The sequence below is a fragment of the Heterodontus francisci genome, chromosome 4 (assembly GCF_036365525.1).
Source record: "Heterodontus francisci isolate sHetFra1 chromosome 4, sHetFra1.hap1, whole genome shotgun sequence".
NCBI lineage: Eukaryota > Metazoa > Chordata > Chondrichthyes > Heterodontiformes > Heterodontidae > Heterodontus > Heterodontus francisci.
Window position 1 is genome coordinate 21180282 of NC_090374.1, and position 14756 is coordinate 21195037.

The window sequence follows — 14756 nt, forward strand, 5'->3', positions numbered from 1 at the left end:
TTTTTTTGAAAGTCATGATTGAATCTGCCTCCATCACACTCTTAGGCAGTGGATTCCAGATTTTAACAACTCGCTGCATAAAATAAATTTCTCCTCATGTGCCCTTTGATTTTTTTTTTTTTTTGCCAATCACCTTTGAATCTATGCCCTCTGGTTCTCAACCCTTCCAATGGGAACAGTATCTCCCTATCTACTCTGTCCAGACACCTCATCATTTTGAACATCTCCATCAAATTTCCTCTCAACCTTCTCTTTTCTTGTAAAAAGCAAATCATGCTTGACTAATCTAATTGTTACTTCATCAGAAAATTCAGACAAGGTTGAAGACGGGAATGTGGTAGATGTTGTCTATGTAGATTTTAAGAAAGCGTTTGATAAGGTACCATATAAAAGGCTGGTTAACGAAATTGAGACTCATTGGATAGAACAGTCAGTGTCCAGTTGGATAAAAAAATTGGCTTAAGGACAGAAAACAGTGAGTCATAGTAAATGGTTGCTTTTCCGAGTGGAGGATGGTAGACAGTAGTGTTCCCCAAGGGTCAGTGCTGGGACCACTGCTTTTTTTGCTATATATAAATGCCTTGGAATACAGAGTAGAATCTCAAAATTTGCTGATGACACCAAACTTAGAGATGAAGCAAACGGTGAGGATGATGTGAACTGCCTGCAACATGACATAGATCGGCTAGCAGAATGGGCAGAGAGGTAGCAGATGGAATTTAATACTGACAAGTGTGAGGTGATGCATTTTGGCAGAAGGATTAGGGAGAGGCAATATAGACTTTAATGGCACAGTTCTAAAGAGTGTGCAGGAATAGAGGGACCTGGGAGTTCATATGCATCGATCTTTGAAGGTGGCAGAACATATTGAGAGAGTGGTTAGTAAAGCGCATGGGATCTTTCGACTTCATAAATAGACGTATTGAGTACAAAAGCAGCGAAGTTATGCTGAACCTTTTATAAAGTTTTGGTTAGGCCCCAACTAGAGTATTGTATCTAGTTCTAGTCACCACACTTTAGGGAGGATGTGAGGGCCCTTGAAAGGGTACAGAAGAGATTTCCAGTGATGGGGAATTTTGGTTACAAGGCTAGGTTGGAAAAACTGAGTTTGTTCTCAGAACAAAGGAAATTGAGGGGAGATTTAATAGAGGTGTACAAGATTATGACAGGCTTAGATAAATTATATGAGGAAAAACTGTTTCTATTGGCTGAGGATACAAGGACGGGGTGGGGGGGTGGGGGACAGATGGAAAGTTTTGGGCAAACTATGCAGGGAGAACATGAAGCACCTTTTTACGCAGCGGATGGTAACGACCTGGAACTCGCTGCCCACAAGGGTGCTGGAAGCGGAGACGATCAATGACTCAAAAGGAAGTTGGATGGTCACCTGAGAGAAATAGACTTTGCAGGGCTACAGGGATCGAGCTGGGGAGTGGGAGACAGTATAGCTCCATGGAGAGCCAACATGGACTCGATGGGTCGAATGGCCTCCTTCTGTGCAGTCAATGACTCTGACGCTAAGGAGAACAACTCCAGCTTCTCCATTCTATCCATGAAACTGAAGTTCTTCATCCCTGGAACTATTCTCTTAAATCTTTTCTGCACCCTCTTTAATGCTTTCACATCCTTCTTAAAGTGTGGTGTCCAGAATCCAGTTGAGGCTGAACCAGTTTTATAAAGGTCCACATAACTTCCTTGCTTTTGTACTCTGTCTCTATATTTACAAAGCCCAGATCCAATATGCCTTTTATTGACCGCTTTCTCAACCTGCCCTGCCACTTTCAATGATTTGTGCACATATACCCCTAGGTCCCTCTGCTCCTGCACCCCCTTTAGAATTGTATCCTTTGTTTTATATTGCCTCTCCTTGTTCCTCCGACCAAAATGAATCACTTCACACTTCATCTGCCCAATGTCTGCTCATTCCACCAGCCTCTCTATGTCCTCTTCAAGCCTATCACTATCCTCTTCACAGTTTACAATGCTTCCAAGTTTTGTGTCATCGGCAAATGATATCTCTTTTTAAAAAAAAAAATGCTTGCTTTTCGTAGAGAGCTGCTGCGGCTGCTGCAGGATGGTGAGTGAGGTAGGCCTAACACCTGTCACACCAACCATTGCTGCCCGATTTCTGTGAAGGATTTACCTCATTAAAGGACCAAAAAGCTGCTTTTACCTGTACGCGTGACCGTGTGGTTTAGCTGGCTGCCAGGCGCAACTTGGGCAACCACCAGGAGCTCCCAGTTTCAGTCCTGTCAAAGCTATTGTTTTCCAGTGGTTCAGGCCTTGATTTAACCAGCGGAACACATTCACCTCAACCAAAACACAGAAAATGTTGGGTCAGTCAAGTTGATGCATCACGTTCAGGTCCCGCTTGATGAAGGGTCAATTCCTGAAATGCTAACTCGGTTTTTCTCTCTCTGCAAATGCTGACTCACCTGCTGAATGTTTCCAGCACTTTCTATTTTCGTTTCGCACCTGTAGAAACCAGTATTTCTACCCACTTTCCAGCATTCACCGCGAGGTCAGGCATTGGACAGATAAACCACTAGGTGGAGCCTCACACCACAGGGTAATGCGACCACTTTGCAGTGTTCATTAGCATAATATTAAATATAAACGAAAAAGAAAGAACCTATGTTTATATAGCGCCTTTCACAACCTCAGGACATCCCAGAGCGCTTTACTACCAATGAAGTACTTTTGAAGTGTAGTCACTGTTGTAATGTAGAAATTGTGGCAACCAATTGCACACAGCAAGCTCCCACAAACAGCAGTGTGATAATGACCAAACAATCTGTTTTTGCGATGTTGTATGAGGGATAAGCATTGGCCAGGACACCAAGGAGAATTCTCCTGCTCTTCAAATGTAGTGTCTGCGGAATCTTAAACTGAGGACCTCTTAGGCGGATGTTAAATGTCTCTCCAAAAGACAGCAACTGACAGGGTATGTAGGAAACTGTTTTGTGATTGCCTTTAAGAGTAATGTACCTTTTAAGATCTTAGTATGCTAATAAGCCAAGTACCAGGATGTAGTCATGTGACAACAGGCCAGTCCCACTCTGTATTGTAACACAAGAGGCAAGACCTGTAAATAGATATTTCTGTACTGTGTATAGTTGTTAGGTGTTTAATAAACATGTTTGAGATCTTCAACTACCCGAACTCCATGCATCTCATTTATTTTGTAACAGACAATATAAAGAAGCTTCTCATCGCAGAAACTATTAAATCATTTCTTAAAGTATAAACCACTTGATAACTTTGTTAAAACTTCAGTCATCTGATACAGTAATTTGTTATATCGGTGACCACCAGGAGGGTTAAAGGGCAAACTAGGTGGACCATGGCCTTTGTCTCACAATTCCCGACATTACGGAACAGGCCCAGAGAGCTAAATGACAGGAGGATTAGTATCCAGACGACAAAGGCTTAAGATAATTGGCAAAAGAACTGGGGGCCAGTGCGGAGAGATGAGGAGAATTCTTTTCATGATCTGGAATGCTCTGCTCAAAAAGGGCAGTGGAAGCAGATACAATCCTAATGTTCAAAAGGGAATTGGATAAATAGTTGAAGGAGAGAACGTTGCAGGGCCATGGGAAAAGGTACTGGCCTCCCAACCGGAATTCCTGATACACACGGCAATCAGGTAAAGATGTTCACCGGGAACTTTTAAGCTACAAATTTGACCATTTGGTTTGTTAAATTGGAAGAGGAGAGAACTAAATATAAATTCATAGGAGCAGGAGTCGGCCTTTTAGCCCCTGATGCAACATTAATGAGATGTGTGGAGTTCAGGTAGTAGCTCTTGAACAAACCTGTTTGAGATCTTCAAACAACTATATACAGTACAGAGCTATCTATTTACAGGTCTTGCCTCTGGTGTTACAGTACAGAGTGGGACTGGCATGACTACATCCTGGTACTTGGCTCATTAGCATACTAAGATCTTAAAGGTACATTACTCTTAAAGGCAAACACACAACAGTTTCCTACAGAGTGTTGCCCTGTTGGTTGCTGTCTTTTGGAGAGACGTTAAACTGAGGACCTCTTCGGCGGATGTTAAGGATTCCGCAGCCACTACATTTGTTCTGCGAGTCAATAAGATCACGGCTGAGCTGTGACCTAACCATATTCCCACCTTTGCCCCATATCCCTAAGTGCCTTTGGTTAACAAAAATCTATTAATCTCAGATTTAAAATTAACAATTGATCTAGAATCCGTTTGCGGAGGAGAATTCCGAACTTCTACCACCCTTTTGTGTGTAGAACTGTTTCCTGATTTCACTCCTGAAAGGTCTGCCTCTAATTTTTCAACTATGCCCCCTGGTCCCAGTCTCCCCAACAACTGAAATAGGGTAGGTAGTTTCTGTCTATCAGTTCCCCTTAATAATTTGAAAACTTAGATCGAATCGCCCTTAACATTCTAAATTCCAGGGAATACATCCTTAGTTTGTGTAATCACTCCTCGTAATTTAACCCTTGGCATCCAGGTATCATCCTGGGAAATATACGCTGCATTCCCTCCAAGGCCAATATATTCTCCCGAAGGTGTGGTGCTCAGAACTCCACTCAACCATTGTGCACTTGCTAACTGTTAAGCAGAGACTTTGAACTTTGATTTCCTTATTTTCTAAAGGAGACATTGGGACTTGTTTCATCGGTCAGTATTGTGCAAGGAACTCTTTGAACAGGGAATAGAAACTTAGAAAGATTTGCAACACAGAAAGAGGGCCATTCTGTTACTGTTCCAGAATCTAGGATAAGAAAGTGAAAGTTTTGTGAATCATCACATCTCGCGTACTAAATTTTCAGTGAGGTTAGTAAGTGGAAATATAGGCCAGGATTTTACCAGCCCAGGGACAATAGGGTAGGTAGCAGGTGGGTCAGTAAAATACCAGGGAGCTGCTTCAGGATGACTCCCTGACGCAGTCACGCTGCTGGGAAACTTTCCCAGGGGCGAGAACGGCAGTGGCACAGCTGCCTGCTGATCGGAGGCGGACAGCCAGTTTGAATAACTAAAAGCCCAATTAAGGACCATTTTCCTGGCCTGACAGCAGAACGCCCCTCCCACTCCTTGCTGCGAGGGGAGGCTGCCAACTGCAGGGGGGGGTGGCCTTCCTGAGGGGGGAGTTGGGCAAATTGGAGCCAGAGCCAGAGGCAAAGGCTGGGGTCTGCCTCCCTGGCAAAAAAGACAAATCTCTGCCACCCCTGTGAGGGCACCTCAAAATAGAGGCACCCTTGCGTTCTCCTCGCCTCAGCAGCGACCACTTCTCTCAGTGGCTGTGCTGAGGCTGGAGAGCTGCCAGCCCTCTGATTGGGCTGGTAAGGTGGAAGGCCCACCCACCTTCCTTTAATTGGCCAGCTCGGCCGCCTGCCATTCGTTAATGGGATGGTCCCAACAACATTGCTTTTGTCACTTGAGCAACCCCCCACCCCACACTCCACCCCCGGTACACATATGCTTACACCGCCTGCTTTATGGCCCAACGCTGAGACTTTGTTGTCATCATTAAAATCCCGCCCAATACCTTCAGGAAATGCAGGGGTAGATTTTGATTGTGTGATCGATAGTGTAAAATGAATGATTTCAATGGAAATAATGGAAATTCTTGCCCAACATGATATTCTCATAAAGGTGGAAATTAGAATTTTTTTACATAAAGTATATAAAATGACAAATTTACTGCTCAGAACAGGCCATTTGGTTGGTTGTCAGTGTTTATGCTCCACAGGAGCCTTCTCCCATCCTACTCCATCTCAGCCTATCCGTCTATTGCTTATCTGTCCCTAAACCTTTCCACCTCTCTACCTCTCTGTCCTCTAAGATGCTCTCGGACAGATGCCAATATCTATCACCTATTGCGGCTCGGTGTCAGATTATTGTTTGATAATTGCGCTTGTGAAGCACTTTGGGATGCTTTAAGGTGCAATAAATTGATGATACTACTAGGATTCTGAACGTGTGCTGTTAACAGTGTGTAACAAGAAGTATTGGTGAGACTGCACCTGGAGTATTGTATACAGTTTTGGTCACCTCATCTGAGGAAGGATATACTTGCCATCGAGGGAATGTAGTGGAGGTTCACCAGACTGATCCCTGGGATGGTGGGATTCTTTGTTCTTTAGGGGAAAGGTTTAGGGGGGATATGCGTGGAAAGTTCTTTACGCAGAGGGTGGTGGGTGCCTGGAACGCGTTGCCAGCGGAGGTGGTAGACGCGGGCACGATAGCGGCTTTTAAGATGTATCTAGACAGATACATGAATGGGCAGGAAGTAAAGAGATACAGACCCTTAGAAAATAGGCGACCGGTTTAGATAGAGGATCTGGATCGGCGCAGGCTTGGAGGGCCGAAGGGCCTGTTCCTGTGCTGTAATTTTCTTTGTTCTTTGTTCTTTGATTGGCTTATGAGGAGAGATTGAGGAGACTGGGCCTGTATTCTCTAGAGTTTCGAAGAATGAGCAGTGATCTCATTGAAACTTACAAAATTCTTACAGGGCATGACAGAGTAGATGGAGATAGGATGTTTCCCCTGGCTGCTGAGTCTAGAACCAGGGGACACAGTCTCTGAATAAGAGGTAGCCATTTAAGACTGAGATGAGGAGGAATTTCTTCACTCAGAGGGTGGTGAATCTTTGGAATTCTCTACCCCAGAGGGCTGTGGAAGCTCAGTCATTGCCAATTTGTTGCATATATGTGGTGATTGTAGGCACCCCTCCTGTCATTTTTCCATAGGCTCAGTCTGCGGGTGTGGTAAGTCCCCACTGTCGATATAGACTTGGAAAGTCTATGGCAAGACATTGTTAACTGAAGGAATTAAACAGCTCAGAAAGGCAAACATTGCTCATATTTTTAATTTGGAATAAAAACACGAGGGAAAGGATTGAACTGCTTTCACTTTTTGTTACCTATTGATGTGGACAAATTCCAAACTTGAAAGAACCTTGGAAATGAAGTTTCATATTTAATTAGCCCATGGTCCAGAGGTCATTCCACGAGGCTGCCTTTCATTGTGGCAAGATATTCACTGTGAGCAGCTCACCAGTAGACAGCTTTCTGTGTGGGATTGTTAATGGGTGAACTCCAGATATTGCAATGATCACATTTAGTCTTTTACAGCACTAGCGAATCTGTTTAGGTGCTGTTCAGGTTGAAGTCAGACTGTGTGCTGTTTGGTCAGAATAGGACTCTTGCTCTATGTAACGCACAATGAATTATTCCGATCCTGAGACAGAACTGTATGATTTGTCTGACCCTTTCTAAGGCTACGACCTTGAGCTGCTATAAAGTCACCCACCTTGAGGTCAGTTTGTGAGTACTGTTGGCGTACGTTGACTGCTCTATGAGGTCTATATCTGGACTTCAGACATGAGGCGCTAGATTTTCGGACCCTGACGCCTGGTGCATTTCCGAGACCTCGCCTCGGCATCTGGCGCTGAGCACCGCTTTTGAAGGGATGGCCAATTCGTGAGCAGGGAGCGTGCTCGCCACCCAATTCAGGCCGGCAGGTGGACTCCCAAGGCTGGAGGGCCAATAGGAGGCGCACCGGCCCTGAGAGATTGGCAGCCCCACTGTCAGAGGTGGGGGCTGCCGATGCAGGTGGGAGACAGAGGGCGCCTCAAGATGGAGGCACCCTCCTGAAGACTTTTAAAAAGGTGAGGCTAAAACTGGCCACGGCTGCCAGACTGTTGCTGTGGAGGGAAAGCCCCGCCATAGGGTGGCCTGTTGCCATCTTGTGATCGCTGCAATGGGGGAGGAGTCAGAAATGGTAGATGGAGGGCTGTCCCCACCCCCTGTGCCAGTCTGCCACCAGGATGCTGCCTCCATTAATTGGCTGTGGTTCGGCCTCAGTGGAAGGGTAACGGAGGTTCAATAGGCCAATGATGGCGCTTAATTGCTAACCGCTGCTTGCAGACGGATAGACATTTTCTGCCCCAACCCCCTCCCCAACAGAACCAGCATGTTCCAAAATGGCCCGGAGGTAGGTACATGCCAGCACAGGTCAGTGACAGGAAGGTGTGGACCTGCCCACCTCTGTGGCCATTTAAAAATTCAACCCCAGATATCACAGTCTCGGTAAGAGTATACCTGCCTCTGAGTCGGACTGTCGAATTTGGGAGCTCAATCCAGGTAGTCCCAGTGAGTGGAGACAGGAACATTGGCTCTGAATTACTGGTGGCCAGACCAGGGAAACTCTCATCCAATGAGTGTGTGTTGCTCCTCCCTCTTCCCACTTCCCACCCCCACCCAAACCATGGTAAAAGGTAGGCGAGGCTCTTCAGCTTCGAGTGCAGCCAACTTGGGGAAAGAAAAAGAGACGTGCATTTATATGGCACCTTTAATAACCTAAGGAAAGCTAATGGAGTATTTTTGAAGTGTCGTCATTGTTGCAATGTAGGAAATATGGCTGCCAATTTGCGAAAATGCTTTGGGGAGGTCCTGAGGTTGTGAAAAGGGCTATATAAATGTGTACTTCTTTGGGGGCAAGGGAGACAGGGATTTTAGGCCCCTGTGGTGGGTGTTTCGAGGCCTCTGAAGGGTTTGAGCACAAGTGGAGTCACCTTGGTCAGTGTGCCAACATTGCTTGTTTTGGAGCCCTCTCACCCCATGAGAATGCCAACAAGGCAACTCTGCCAAGACTATTATGTGTGGAACTAAATTGGCCAGCTCTTTTAAAAAGCTGGCACAGACATGAGGTGCCAAATGGCCTCCTTTTATGCAATAAGATTCTATGACCAGCTTGAAATATAAGTGTTGTACCCAGGAGTATTTCCTGGTGTTTAGCCTAGTTTGCAGTATGTTTATAATGCAGGGTTTTTGCTGACAGTGTGATGAAACTGTCAGTCTAGCAACTAATGTGTGAAAGCAAGAAAATCCTGGAGAAGCTTTAATCCAGTTTCCCATGTGGAGAAGTCAATAGCATCTCCTCTGCCAAGAATTATTGTTCATATAAATGTTTTCGAAAGAGGGAAAAAAAAGCATTAAAAAAATTGAGACAACAATGGATTAATCGGCACAGTGGGGAGCGAAGCAATAAATAATTCAAAACAGGCGTCCCAGCCAAGATAGTTTTGCAATTGGGTTTCCGAGCCAGTTTCACATTCGTCCTTCTCTGTCAGTCAGGGCTTCTGCCTTCTGTGTAACTACTGCCGGGGGGGGTGGGGGGGGGCGAGGTGGGGGGGACTGCAATGAAACTCAGGCGCTCTCACTTCCTTTGCACAAAGCATTCCCAATGCATGCAGTCTGCTCCTCAGAGAGTGCTTGCCAGTATGTGTGTTTGTGTCTGAAGCTTTAAGCTTTGAATCCTGTGGCTCCCTTCAGTTCACAGTGAGGCAGGTGGTGGAACAGAGAGAGGGGGACTCTGGCGTAGCTCGCTGCAAGTCTGTGACAAGCGAAGGGGATATCTGGACCACTTGCTCCTTTTTATAAGAGACACCTTGCTGGGTTTACAGAGAGTGGAGGATTCTGTGATGCACACAGTCCAAGGTGAGAGCTGGTTGTATTGCTGGTGTCGGTGGCTGTTCATTTACAAATACTTGAGTGTTAAGTGGAAAGGGAGGAACGATAGACAAACACAGGCATCTGTAGCAAGAAAGACTTGCATTTCGATAGCGCCTTTCATGATCACAGGATGTCCCAAAGATCTTTACAACAAATCAAGTACATTTAAAGGGTAGTCACTGTTGTAATGTATGGAAATATGGCAGCCAATTTGCGCACAGTAAGCTCCCACAAACAGTAATGTGATGATGACCAGATCATCTGCTTTTGTGATGTTGATTGAGGGATAAATATTGGCCAGGATACTGGGGAGAACTCCCCACTCTTCAAAATCATGCTATGGGATCCTTTATGTCCACCTGAGAGGGTAGATGAAGTCTCAGTTTGAAGTCTCATCCAAAAGAGGGATATAGCAATACGATGATACTCTGACTCTCAGGAGTGCAAGTGTTCAGAATATATGGGGAAGGGGAAGTGACTCCCTGCCCACAATTCCTGAGTAAACGCAATTTTTCCCGTACATGTCTTCCCCATCAAGTCTTGCCTTGAGGCTGTTGATTTAGAGTTGTGCTGTTCTGTCCGACCTTTCACACTGAGTGTTGCTATCATTAGGATGCTGGTTCAAAGTTGTCAAATCTGAACGTGAAGATGCTAAATGAGCAATTAACTTGGATATGGTCATAACCCCAGGGGTGGTTCAACATCAGTCATCATGTCCGCTCCCTCAGTGTTGGGCTCAGTAAGCCTTCACTGCTTTAACCAAAAAAAAATTGGATGGAACAAGAGTATATTCTATTGAGTATATTCAAGACTGAGAGTGATAGATTTTTGGACTCGAAGGGAATCAGCAAGAAAGTAGAATTGAGGTCAAGGATCAGCCATGATCTTATTGAATGGTGGAGCGGGGTTGAGGGGCTGAATAGCCTACTCCTGCTCCTAATTCTTATGTTTTTAAGAGAAATGTTCATTTTAACCACATATCTTTTGAAATATTACAACAGTGACCAGTCTTCATTCGTCTTAGAATGCTTTGGGGCGTCCTGAGGTTGTGAAAGGTGCTACATAAATGCAAGTCTTGCTTTGCCACATTAGATATTTTTGGAGTGTCTAATGGTGAGGCTCTCACTTCATTCTGTCCATAAACTCCCTAATACAAGAACATCGCTTTGAATGAGACATTTGAGTGGTTTATCTTTCCTGAGGGACAAATTGCGATTGTGAAGATGAAAGCTGGGAGCCCACGGTGTCCAAAGAGAAGCTGTAAAGATTTTGTTGCATGTGTGAATCCACCAGTTTTAGCTTTGTAAAACTATCAAGTGATCTTGGCCAAACTGTTCTTGCACATCTTGGGACCTGGGATTAACTCCGGCCAGACTGATGGAATACAATGTTAGGGGACATGAGCTTAAACTATGTAAGAGTGGGAATAAACTGAATGTTGGACAGTGGTTCTTCTCCAGGGAGTAATGAGCCCCTAGAATGCATTATCCAATTGTGCAATGAATGCTGTCTCTCTGCATTCAAGAGGGAACTGGTCCAGTATTTGACTGGGGCAGAGATCACATACCTAAACTTCTACTTTACCTCTCTTTTTTCTCCTTTTCAAGACGCTCCTTAAAACCTACCTCTCTGACCAAACCTTTGGCCATCTGTCCTAATATCTCCTTATGTGGTTCGGTGTCATATTTTGTTAATGCTCCTGTGCAGCAACTCAGGATATTTTACTAAATTAAAGGCTACATAAATGCAAATTGTAGTTGTTGTTGTATGTGGTGTTATAGATAACACTTAGTCCGTGTGATCACCTGAACTGGTTTCAATTGCCTGAAGGGGTTGGAGAGGAATTTTGAGTATTTTCCCCTTATTGGCTGCGGTTTTTCTCTCGGGAGATTACATGGCAGTGGAATGAGGGCGTGGTGGAGGGTGGTGTGCGGGGAGGGTGGGTAGTGCTTAGTCAGTATGTGGTGTGGGGCAGGCTTGATGGGCCAGCTGGTCTTGACCTGTCCGTCATATTTCATGAAGTTAAGAGGCAGGTATAGCAAGCAATTAGGAAGGCAAGTGATATGTTAGCTTTTACTGCATGGGGATTGGCGTGTAAGAGCCAGCAAGTCTTGGTGAAATTATATAGGTTTTGGTGAGGCCACACCTGGAGTACTGTGTACAGTTTTGGTCCCTTTATCTAAGGAAGGATATACGTGCATTAGACAGGGTACAAAAAAGGTCCATTAGATTAAATTCTGAGATAAGGGTTGTCCTAAGAGGAGAGATTGAATAGAATGGACCTATATTCCATGGAGTTTAGAAGATTAAGAGGTGATCTCATTGAAATATATAAAATTCTTAGAAGGCTTGACAGGGTAGGTGCTGGGAGGTGTTTTCCCCTGGCTGGAGAATCTAGAACTAGGGGGCATAGTCACAGATAAGCTGTCAGCCGTTTAGGACTGAGATGATGAGAAATTTCTTCACTGAGTTGTGAACCTTTTGGAATTCTCTACCCCAGAGGGCTGTGGCTGCTCAGTCACGTATAATCAAGACTGAGATGCATAGATTTTTGGTCACCAAGGGAATCAAGGGGTATGATGTGTTGATATAGAAGTTCCCACATGATCTTGGTCAATGGTGGAGTAGGTCCAATCGCCTCCTCCTGGTCCGATGTTAATTGCAAGTTTGTGTTGTAATCGAAGCACATTGTAGTAGAACCTGTGCTGTTTTAAAAAAAAAAAAGTCCTCATCCCCATCTCCTTGACGTCCACTTGTCATTATATATCCTTGACCCAGACGATTGGATCAGGACTGAAGAGGTCCTGCATGATCAAGGGTCAGCACGTGTCTGGGCAGGAGGAGACATGTTTGAAGTTAGTGCAACACGTTTAGGTTTCCCTCTCCTTTCCCCCAGTTAATTTTCCCACTGGCAACTCCCCTTATACCCACACAAAGGTGTTTCACCTCACTCACCAATCTGAATTGGGGTAGATTCCTTTTTCTGTCTGGCTTTCTCCCCGAACAACAACAGCAACTTAGAATGTACCAAAACTTTCCAAGGTGCTTCACAGGTGTATAATTGGAGGAGAACTGGAAACAGCAGTGCACGATGGTGACCCCATTGTGCTGATGTATTTCAGTGCTCTCCCAGCAGAGATGGGGCTAGAGACTAGCAGAACACCCTCCGCCTCCACCCCCACCCCACCTAGCTTCATTCATGAAGGAAGAGCAGTTGCTAGCCACTGGTGAACCATGACCCAGCCAGTGGCTTTACGATCCCCATTCCCTTTCCCCCACTAGTGGTGGTCACACTAGGCCTGAAGCTGTGGAGTTCCTTCCCTACACCTCTCCACCTCTCTACAAGCTTTTGGTCACCTGTCCTATTATGTTGGGGATATTTTTATATGGCTCAGTGTCAAATTTTGTTTGATAGATTTGTGAAGCACCTTGAGCCATTTTTTTAACTACATTAAAGGCGCTATATAAATGCAAGTTGTGGCCGTTGTTGAGCGAATGTCCCGGCCTGTTTAACTCTCCTTCCTTCAGGCAGCAGCCATTCAAACAACATCTTGATTTTAAAATGTTCATCCTTGCCTTCAAATTCCTGCATGGTCTCGCCCCTCCCTATCTCTGTAATCTCCTCCAACCCTGCAGCCTTCCAAGATATCTGCGTTCATCCAATTCTAGCCACTTGTGCATCCCCGATTCTAATCGTTTCACCATTGGTGGCTGTGCTTTCAGCTGCTGAGACCCTAAGCTCTGGAATTCCCTCCCTACACCTCTCCACCTCGCTTTCCTCCTTTCAGACCCTCCATAAAACTACCTCTTTGGCCAAGCTTTTAGTCACCTGACATCCTTTTATGGCTCGCTGTCATACTTTGTTTTATAATGCTCACGTCAAGCACCTTGGGACATTTTATTATGTTAAAGCTACTAGATAAATATAAGCTGGTGGTGGTGGCTCTACGGCTCTCAGGTCAGCCAAGTTGATCGATTCATCGGTTAGGGCAGGCTCTGAATTGTCCTCCCTGTATATGTGTGGATGAAAATTATACAGAGTGCCTCTGCCACTTCAACAGTCATTTGTTTGTCACACTGGGTAGAATGAGCAAGTCTCTGGCATGAAGGCACCCTCTATAAACAATGGCAGACAGTGCCCATCTCTCGGTAGCAGTGACTCTTGGCAAGATTAGTTGTGGAGCTGCCTCTCCGATGCCTTCGGGAAGGTAGAGTGGAGTGGAATTATTGTAATCACTAGATAAAAAGCAAGAGTAGACCAGCTGGAGAACAGGCCATCCTAGTCTGAGTATTGTGTAATGAGAGAGGAATAATTGACATTCTAGTGGTGCGAGACCCCTTGGGGACGAGTGACCATAATATGATAGAATTTTTCATCAAGATGGAGAGTGACGTAGTTGATTCTGAGACAAGGGTCCTGAATCATAGTGAAGGAAACTACGAAGGCATGAGGCACAAGTTGGCCATGGCGGATTGGGAAACGTTACTTAAAGGGATGACGGTGGATAGGCAATGGCAAACATTTAAAGAGCGCATGGATGAACTGCAACAATTGTTTATCCCTGTCTGGCGCAAAAATAAAACAGAAAAGGTAGTCAAACCATGGCTTGCAAGGAAAATTAGAGACAGCATTAGATCCACGGAAGAGGCATATAAATTTGCCAGGAAAAACAACAGGCCTAAGGATTGGAAGCAGTTTAGAATTCAGCAAAGGAGGACCAAGGGATTGATTTAAGAAGGGGAAAATAGAGTATGAGAGTAAGCTTGCGGGGAACATAAAAACTGACTGTAAAAGTTTCTATAGGTATGTGAAGAGACAAAGATTGGTGAAGACAAATGTAGGTCCTTTACAGTCAGAAATGGGAATTTATTATGGAGAACAAAAATGGCTGACCAGCTAAATGCATACTTTGGTTCTGTCTTCACAAAGGAGGACACAAATATCATACCAGAAATGTTGGGGAACACAGGGCTTAGTGAGAGAGAGGAATTGAAAGAAATCAGTATTAGTAGAGAAATGGTGTTGGGGAAATTGATGGGATTGAAGGCCAATCAATCCCCAGGGCCTGATGGTATGCATCCCAGAGTACTTAAGGAAGTGGCCCTAGAAATAGTGGTCATCTTCCAAGATTCTATAGACTCTGGAACAGTTCCTACAGATTGGAAGGTAACTAATGTAACCCCACTATTTAAAAAGGGAGGTAGAGAGAAAGCAGGGAATTATAGACCAGTCAGCCTGACGGCAACAGAGGGGAAAA